Below are 9,331 nucleotides of genomic sequence, written 5' to 3' on the forward strand. Positions count from 1 at the left end.
GGAATAGAATTAAAATGATAATGGCAAAGTCATACAGTTTTAGAAGAATAAATAAAAGAATGTTATTATGACATCAGGTTTGGAGAGGATTTTAAAACTTACATGCAATTTTTTTCATAAAGGAAAGTTTTGTGACTTCATTTATATTTTACTTTAAAATACCTACTCAGAAGATATGTGTGTATTTTACATATGTATATATACATATGCAAATGCACACACCACAAAGTGTGAGAAGGTATACTTAACATGTACACTAAGATTATCTTGAATATATAAAGAACTCATGCAAAATAATAAGAAAAGGTGCTTGCTTCGGCAGCACATATACTAAAATTGGAATGATACAGAGAAGATTAGCATGGCCCCTGCACAAGGATGACATGCAAATTCATGAAGCATTCCATATTTTTTCTGTGTCAAATAAAGTTCAGTTGTATTCTAAAAAAAAATGAGAAGAAGAAGAAAAGAACAAACAATGCCAAAGAAAAGTAAACATGATTTATTTTTCTTTATGTTATATAAGTAACTGGATGATGTATACCTATTGAAAACAATTTTAAAATTTGACTAATATGTATTTTAAGACCTTCTTATGAATGAAAGTGTTGGCATCATATTAAATGTTTATTATACCTGAATATTAGTACCTTAGAGACATAAGCATATTAGTAATTCTTGAGGACATTTGCGAAGGTTGGTGAAATTGAGCTTTAATTTCAGACATTGGGAAGAAAAAGCTCACATCACAACTATGTTTGGGACACCAAGAACTGTTGCCGTAATCTTGGGATCCCCAAGAGGTATAATGTATGCTATGATAAACTTCTCTTTTCACTTCTCTGTTTCCATCATCCCCATGACAAAAGCTGCCTTCCTACTATGTAAATCAAGGAAAAAATCTGAGATGTGAACCACAAAATATTCTCTTCATGTGAAACTGAATTTGAAAATTATCTTTTGCTCATACGGCTCAGAGAAAACTTGCAAACCAAACACGAATTAATTCTGAATATACCTTCTTTCTAGTCTCCATGGAATCCAAAAAAAAAATTAATGTTTCAAGGAAAATGAGTAGTTCAATCTTAGTAGTCACTAAAATATGTAAGCTAAGCATAAAATAGAACTAACATTCAACTGAATCTTAGAAAGACTAGAGCTTTTGCAATTATAGGACATAGCCTATAAAATCTATATAAAAAGATAAATTTTAAGATAAATGCATGAAATAGGAAATTATAGAATGATTTTTCATAATTGAAGAAAATAGATAAAATAAGTAGAAATAATTATGCCCATTGAAATTAAAGGCTTACTGGATGGAGTCAAGAGAATATTTGGTATAGCTAAAATAGACAGACAGACAGATAGATAGATAGATAGATAGATAGATAGATAGATAGATAGATAGATAGATATACAGAGCCTCAGATTAAAAAAAGATGAAAATTTGAAATACAGGTTAAGAGATAAGCAATATGCAATGAGACTGCCAAATACACATCTAATGTACTTTTCAGAAAGAGGCAAGAGAAAGACAAGGGAAAATAATTGAGACTAAAATTGCTAAACATTTTTTCAAATTCAGGAGCACTCTAATCCAGAGAGACAAGAAACTGAAAGAGCACTAACCAGCATTAAGAGAAAGAATTACACATCGCTAGGTATGTGTGACAGTTTGAGATTATTTTATGAATCCCAAAAAGAGAAAGATTATAGTTGTAAACTATTCTATTCCTCAGGGTGTTATATAATTTGATTGCATTAAATCCAACTGAGGTGTCTCTAATGCTCTGTTAAGATTAAGGCTTTTGATTTGACTAAATCTGAGTTTCTGCCCCCTTGCCAGACACTCACACAGTCAGACATACAAGAAGAAAGTACTTCATACTTATTGAAGTATATCATTCATACATGAACACACATAAACAATAATTGTATAGTAAAGATTGCAAACATACAAAATAAACATACATAACATCACACAGGGGTGTCATACATCATCCCTCCACCACATTTGTTACAAATTATGCAAGAACATTGTCAAAATATTTCTACTGACTGTAGTCGTTATCTTACATTTGGTGTTTTTTTCCCCCAACCCATACTATTTTTTTTAATGTATTTTTGTAACAAATGCTGTGAACTTGCAAAACAATCATACAGATATATGGATTTCCCATACAACTCCACACCCTGGTGGAACATTTGTTACAGATTATGATTCTTGCATTAATGCCAAGCCATACTGTGTTGACAATGGAGGTATATGGAAAAATGTGCCAAATGTAAGCTCTGTCATTTTTGATCCTGCCGTCTGACAGAAAGGAGGAGGCTCAAACAGCTGAGGCCCTGGAATGAGTCGAACCATTTTGCATGATATCTTACTGCTTAAATTGGGAAGAGAGACAAGACTGATAGAGGAAGCCCTCTGAATGACAAGCTCTATGCCAGCCTACAGTTGAAATCAGGAAGAAGTGGAGCAGCTGAGCCTGAGAGAGGAAGCACAGAGGGGAAGGTTGAAATCTCACAGAGATCCCCTGCCATCTTGCTTCAACACATGGCAGCTGACTTTGATGAGAAAATGTTTCACAGAGTACCTTGAGATGGACTTTCCGTGGCCTTGGAAAGTTTTACCCCAAATAAACACTTTTTATAAAACTCAACAGATTCCTGTTACTTTGTTTTGGCAGCCCTTTGGCAGACTAATACAGTATGGAAACTTTAGAATATCAAAGATATCAAGACCATAAAGCAGCCAAAATAAAAAGGCAGTAGAATGGACATAAGTAAATAAGAGCTAAATTCACAACAACAGTTCACTGGGTACCAGGGGAAATATATGTTCAGTGCCCTAAGAGAAAATACCAGTTAACTTAGATTTCTATAACTGGAGAATTGTAATTCAAAAGTGAGTGCAAAACCAAGGCAGTTTCAAACAAAGCAGAATTTACAGCCAGTAGATTACGTCTTCAGTACATTGCATTGTATATAGCTTGGGCAGAAGTAAAGTGACACCAGCTGGTAGGGCACAGATGCAAAAAAAGAACAAAGAAAGTGGGAAATAGTTTATTTGATATCAACAAAAAATGACTATGTAAAAAATGACCTTTGGTGAATGTAGTGGAATAAAAACAAGTTATATTTTAAACACTCTATTTAAAATGTGTGGATGGTTGGTAATATATGAATGTAGTATAAAGATTTTTAGTATGCCTAGAATGTTATAAGTATGAATAAAATAATCCTTAGGGTAAATAATAAAATAATAGTAGCACAGTATATTTCTTCAAAAGAAGTAAATAAATAAAAATATAAAAATTTGTCAATCATAAATAAAGAACTGTGTAAATTAAAAAACACCAAATTGACTGAAAAAAGAGGAAACCCAAAATAAAATAATAGAGAGGATTCCAATTATAATAATATTCACATTAGGAATAAATGTGCCAATTAAAACGAAATCATAAGGCAATGTAAAAATACAAAATTCAACTGTATCCGATGAACAAGATATACATTTAAATCTTGTTTTCAGAAAAATTTAAAATACAGTTATGGAAATGGTATACTAGACATAGTCTTAGCAAATAATCAGATATGGTTATATTAAACAATAGAAAACATCAAGTATATTTCTAAACATATAGAGAAGGATTTTTTTTTAATGCAACTAATCAGGAAGATAAATACATCTAAATATCACGAACCTAGTAACATTTCACCAAAAGGCAGAAAGCAAAATTTGAGAAAAATATGAGGAGAAATAAATTCTCAGTATTGTGGGAAATATTTATAACATCACTAAGAATAAGAAGAAAAGTCAGTAAGAGTATAGATGACTGAAATAAACAGATCTCACTCTCACTATTTATATTATACATATACTTCTTCTTAATCACATAAAGAGCCTTGGCAAATGCTAATAATATATGTAGTAAAAAAAGGAGGTTTGCATTTTGTCTTATGAACATAATAAAATAGTATCATTATTAATATATGAGACAACTTGAGCAACCTCATATAGTTTGAAATTAAAATATGTTTCTTCATAAGTCACAAATAAGTTATAAAGGAAAGTAGAATTTATTTGGACAGTATATAATCACATATTATATTAAAACTGATGGAATTATACTAAAGCATTTTAAAAATAAATTCAGATTCCTGTCTTGCAAATATAGGAAAATAGAAAACTAAAACACAAATCTCAAAAAGTTGAAAAAATAACAGGCCAATTAAACCAAATTAAGCAAAGGGAAAGAAATAGTAAATTTAAAAGCTAAAATTAATGGATTTCAAAATAAAAACATTTTAAATCATAAATAGAAAAATCAGTAAGAATAATTGTGGTTATTTGGTAGGAATAATGAAATTATAAAAACTAGAAATATTAAAATAACTGAAAGAAAAAAGAATATACAAATAAATGGTATTAATAAAAAAGGGACATAAATATATTTTTTCATATTTTAAAATTATTATAAGGAATCAGTAACCTATCTATGCTAGCAAATTATAAATTGTAAGTGAAAGGAAAATTATTTGCAAATTATAAAAATTCACAAAGGAGTAATACAAAACTTGAATATCTCTCTATTCTCTAAAGAAATTGAATCAGTCGTTAAAGAGCTCTCTATACAGATATGTTAGGCAATGTTTTGTCAGGCTGTATATATGAAGCACAAGAAACAAAAAGAAAAATTAATTAATAGGACCTCATCAAAATATAAAACTTTTGCACATCGAAAGAGTTTATCATGAAAATGTAAAGACATTCTATTCAAAGGGAGAAAATATTTGGAAACCACATCTCAATAAGGGTTTAATAATAAGAATATAGAAATGAATCCTACAATGCAACAATAAAAAGACAAAAAAATCATTTAAAAATGGGTAAAATACATGAAAATTCTTTTCTTAAAGAAGATATACAAATGGACAAAAAGCACATGAAAAGATGCTCAACCTCATTAGCTACTAGGGCAATGCAAATAAAAACTACAGTGAGATACCATTTCACAACCACTAGAATTGCTTCTATCAAAGAGAAAAAAGAAAACAACAGAAAATTACAAGTGTTGGAGAGGATGTGGAAATATTGGAATATTTATTCATTGTTGGTGGGAATGTAAAATAGTGTAGTCACTGTGGAAGGCACTTTGATGATTCCTTAGAAAGTTAGGTAGAGAATTACAAAATGACCCAGCAATCCCTCTTCTAGGTATATATGCCAAAGAATTGAAAGCATGGACTTAGACAGATATTTGCACACCAATGTTCATGGTGGCATTCATAACTGTCAAAGGGTAGAAGCAACCCAAGTGTCCATTAACTGAATAATGGGTAAATAAAATGTGGTAAATACATACGGTCTTAAAAGGAATGAATTTCTGATATATGCAACAACATGGATGAACCTTGAAGACACCACATTGAGTGAAATAAACCAGACACAAAATAACAAATATTGTCACTGATATGAGATAATTAGCATAAACAAAACATATAGAGTTAGAATCTGGAGTATGGGTTACCAGGGGATGGGGAAGGCATAGGGAATTGGGAGTAAATGCTTAAATTTTACACAATTTCTATTTGGGTTGATTGTAAAGCTTTGGTAATGGATAGTGGTGATGATAGCACAACATCGTGAATGTAATTAGCACTGAATTATATATGGAAATATGGTTAAAGGGAAAATTTTAGGTTGACTATATCACTAGGAAAAAATTGAAAAACAAGCAAAAACAGGACTTTAAAACACAAACAGTAAAGCCTATTGTAAACAATGGACTGTGGTTACTAGGACAACAATAAAAATACTATTTCATGAATTCTGGCAATAGTTTCATGCCAATGAAAGGTGTTAATAATAAGATAGTATACAGGAATTCTACATTTAGTGAATGATTTGACTGTAAACCTTCAAATTCTTTAAAAAATTCTTCTTGTCATTAAATTATTCATGTATGTATTATATACATGAATTTATATATAGTTCTGAGGGATGATTTATTTCAAAGTAAAAGCAATAATGAAAAATTTGCATAAAGAAAACTATGCCAAATACATGAACTTCTGTAATACTCTATAATGATATCATTTTTATAAAATTCAAAATCAAGTAGATCTAGAACATCCTTAGTCAGAATGTTCTGTGTACTTAAGTATAAAAAAATAAAGGAGCAAAAAGGTGACATAAAGAAGAACTTTAAGAAATGCTTTCAGATGCACTAGAGAAAGAAACAAATATCACAGTTGGTTTTAAAATATATTTTATAGCTCACATATATTTCTGATATATTATTTTATATATAATGACCATTACAATTATTTACAGGACATAAAGTTCAAATTAAAGTAGTACTAAAAATTCACATTAGGAAATATGGAATAGTTAATTACCAAAAACGAAACACCAACTTAGTTTAAAGGGGACAGCTCAAACAATTTTCTTTTAAATAACACCTTTATTTTCATTGTCCAAAAATTTTTCTTGTAAGCAGCTCACCACAATGATTAGGAGAAATTTAGGGATTATGCCTTAGAATGTATTTTAAATGTGCCACAGGGTAACTATGCGACTTAGGAAAACTGTTAAAACTTTCAAAACTTCAATTCACCCAAGATAATGAATGTGCCTGCCTCATGGACCCATTTAAGTTTTAAATGTACTAACACAAGCAACATACTTTACACTATGTCTGGAATAGGATAACCATTCACTAAATATTTGCTTCTATGATTGTTAAAAATGTAATTTATATAAACTATACTGTGGTAGTTTAGTGCTATATACAGCATTAAACTTGTTTTTAGACTTAATCTATCCCTGCGGGTATGAACCCATTGTAAGTGTAAACTTTCCATGCGATTACTTCTGATAAAGCACGACCCAATTAACTCGAGATGGGGGATGAGTTTTAATCCTATTGGAGTTCTATTTATAAGCAGAATGAAATTCAGACAGAAAGTCATGGGAAACAGGAAGCTGAAATTCAATGGAATGAATTAATGAAATGAAGAGCGGGTTCAGTCCCCAACACAATCTATGAAGTCCTAATACCAAAACCACACAAAGACATCAGGATAGAGAGAGAGCACAGTTCATCATATTTTCCTACTTTCTGTGACTGTTATTTTTGTTTTATGCTTAGAGTGAAAATTTAGAAAAGTTGCCTCCTCTCAAATTGACTCTCAGTGTAATTTCAGTGTGGGAATGATACAAAAAAAAATTGTTAGTAAGGATTTATGTTGTTTTCAGTGAAATAGTATCTTCATTACCTTGTCTGATATAACCATCTCCTTTTTTAACTTGTTATTTTACCTTTTATTTTTTACTCTCGTATCTTCTTTATTCTTTTTAAAACTTGATTCACATAATCTATGTCTCTGTTCAACTGAGACTATCATCATTTCTTGACATTTTCTTCTAGGTTCTATTGCAGATAATTTTATAATATTATAAATTTAAAATTTATAATTTGTGCCTTATAGGTGTTAATATTGCAATATTTCTTTTCCTTCCTTTTTTGTTTTGTTTTCCTTTGTATTTTTCATTGAGGTACCAGGGGCCAGGGGTTGAACCTGGGACCTCATATGTGGGGGGAACCCGGCCCTCATCCACTGAACCACATCGGCCTCCTGAGTTGGTTTTTTCCTTTTCTTTTTTTGGCTGGTTGTTTGTGTGTTTTGTTTTGTTTTTTTATTTTAGGAAGCACCGGGAACCAAACCTGGAATGTCCCATGTGGCAAGCAGGTGCTCGACCACTTGACCCACATCTGCTCTCCTGTTGTTGCTGTTGTTGCTGCTGCTGTTGTTGTTAAGGGTGTGTGAGTTAAAAGACAAGTATTAGAGTCAGAAATGGTACATGACAGGGCAAGTTTGCAACAGGCTTACAGGAAGGTTGGGCCAAGTGATAACTGTAAAGGGTTTTATTCTGTTCTGAGTTTTCTTATCTCTAAATTGTTGCCAAAATGATATATTGGATAATATGTGAGCCAGCAAGGCAAGAACCCTAAATTCTTCTCAAAACATAGTAATTGGTGTGATGTGTCAACTTAGGCAAAGCAATTAACCTTTCTTTGTCCAAGCCCCATCTGTGAAATGGGGACTAAAACACTTATCACTAAGGTCTCTAAAAAATTTCAGAGAGTAATGTGATAATATTCTCAGGCTCTTTTACTATTTGGGATTCTTGGAAAGGAAAACTAGCTAAAACATTAAAAAATTTAAAGACTTAACTTTTCTAGCTAATAAATATTTTTATATATTATTTTTAAAACTTGCTTAAAATCATAAATATTTTAAATAATATATTGATATGCTTATGTAAAATTCCACAATGTTTATTCATTTATTTCATGCTAAGCAGCATACATGTGAAAGACTGAATAAAACATATTAGAAATCTACCAAGATCTACCCAACAATGATTTTTAGAATTTTGAGACCATGTCTAATTTTAAGCATATAGTATGAGAATCATTGAAATAATTCATGTTAAATGCCTAGCACAATGTCTAGCACATAGTACAAACACAATGAACACTGAGATATTAATTAAATATCAGTTATTCATAAAACTTTTAATAGTAATAAAATTCCCTTGGGTTATAAAAATTTATCCTACATAAATTTTACTAGGGTTTCCAGGGATTTTTTTCTTACTAGTTCTCGTATGTTTTTACATTATATACCTCCCAGTTAGCTCTTCCATATCACTTTACCCATTTCCATGAAATAGTTGCCATGCACTTGATGTTCAGTTTCACAACTTGCTTAAACTTTGTGTCAGTGGAATCTAACTCCATGGAATTAATAGAAATAAGTAATGTTTATTTAATAATCATTATTCCTATGAAAGTGTTTTGAATAGCCCAATATATCACTAAGATGAATTGAGCCTTACTTAAAAGTATATGAAGAAACCTGTTTCTTCATTTTTGGCACATATAGAATCAGTTGAAAATGTGTTGCCTCAAAAAATAGGATTTTTTTTTAATTGATCAGGAAAATATGAAAATAGTTTCTTACGGTAGCCCTTAGAGATAGTAGGTTTCATAATGATAGGGAAAGCAAAGCTTACTCATAAATCCTGCCTCACGATAAATGAGATGATTTCTTCTTTTTTAAAATCTTGACACATGTTTTTTTCTCCTAGGGCTTGCAGGTTTCTGAAGGCATCTTCTCCTAAGATTAACAAAAACCTATGCTGTCTTTCTGATTCTTCAGTGTGGAAAAAGGTACTTAGAGTAATATGGACAGTTTTTTCTCTTGTTTCTATATAAGTGTCCACAAAAAAATATTTTTGAACATTTAACCAGTA

At 30.8% G+C, this 9,331-nt stretch overlaps 1 non-coding gene across 1 annotated transcript; it reads left to right on the top strand.

Moving 5' to 3' along the window:
- Positions 1-306: 306 nt before the first annotated feature.
- On the top strand, positions 307-413 carry LOC111764089 (U6 spliceosomal RNA). The gene has a single exon (XR_002796786.1). It is a non-coding gene; the product is annotated as a U6 spliceosomal RNA (small nuclear RNA).
- Positions 414-9,331: the final 8,918 nt, after the last annotated feature.

Source organism: Dasypus novemcinctus, chromosome 14 (assembly GCF_030445035.2).
Source record: "Dasypus novemcinctus isolate mDasNov1 chromosome 14, mDasNov1.1.hap2, whole genome shotgun sequence".
NCBI classification, from domain to species: domain Eukaryota; kingdom Metazoa; phylum Chordata; class Mammalia; order Cingulata; family Dasypodidae; genus Dasypus; species Dasypus novemcinctus.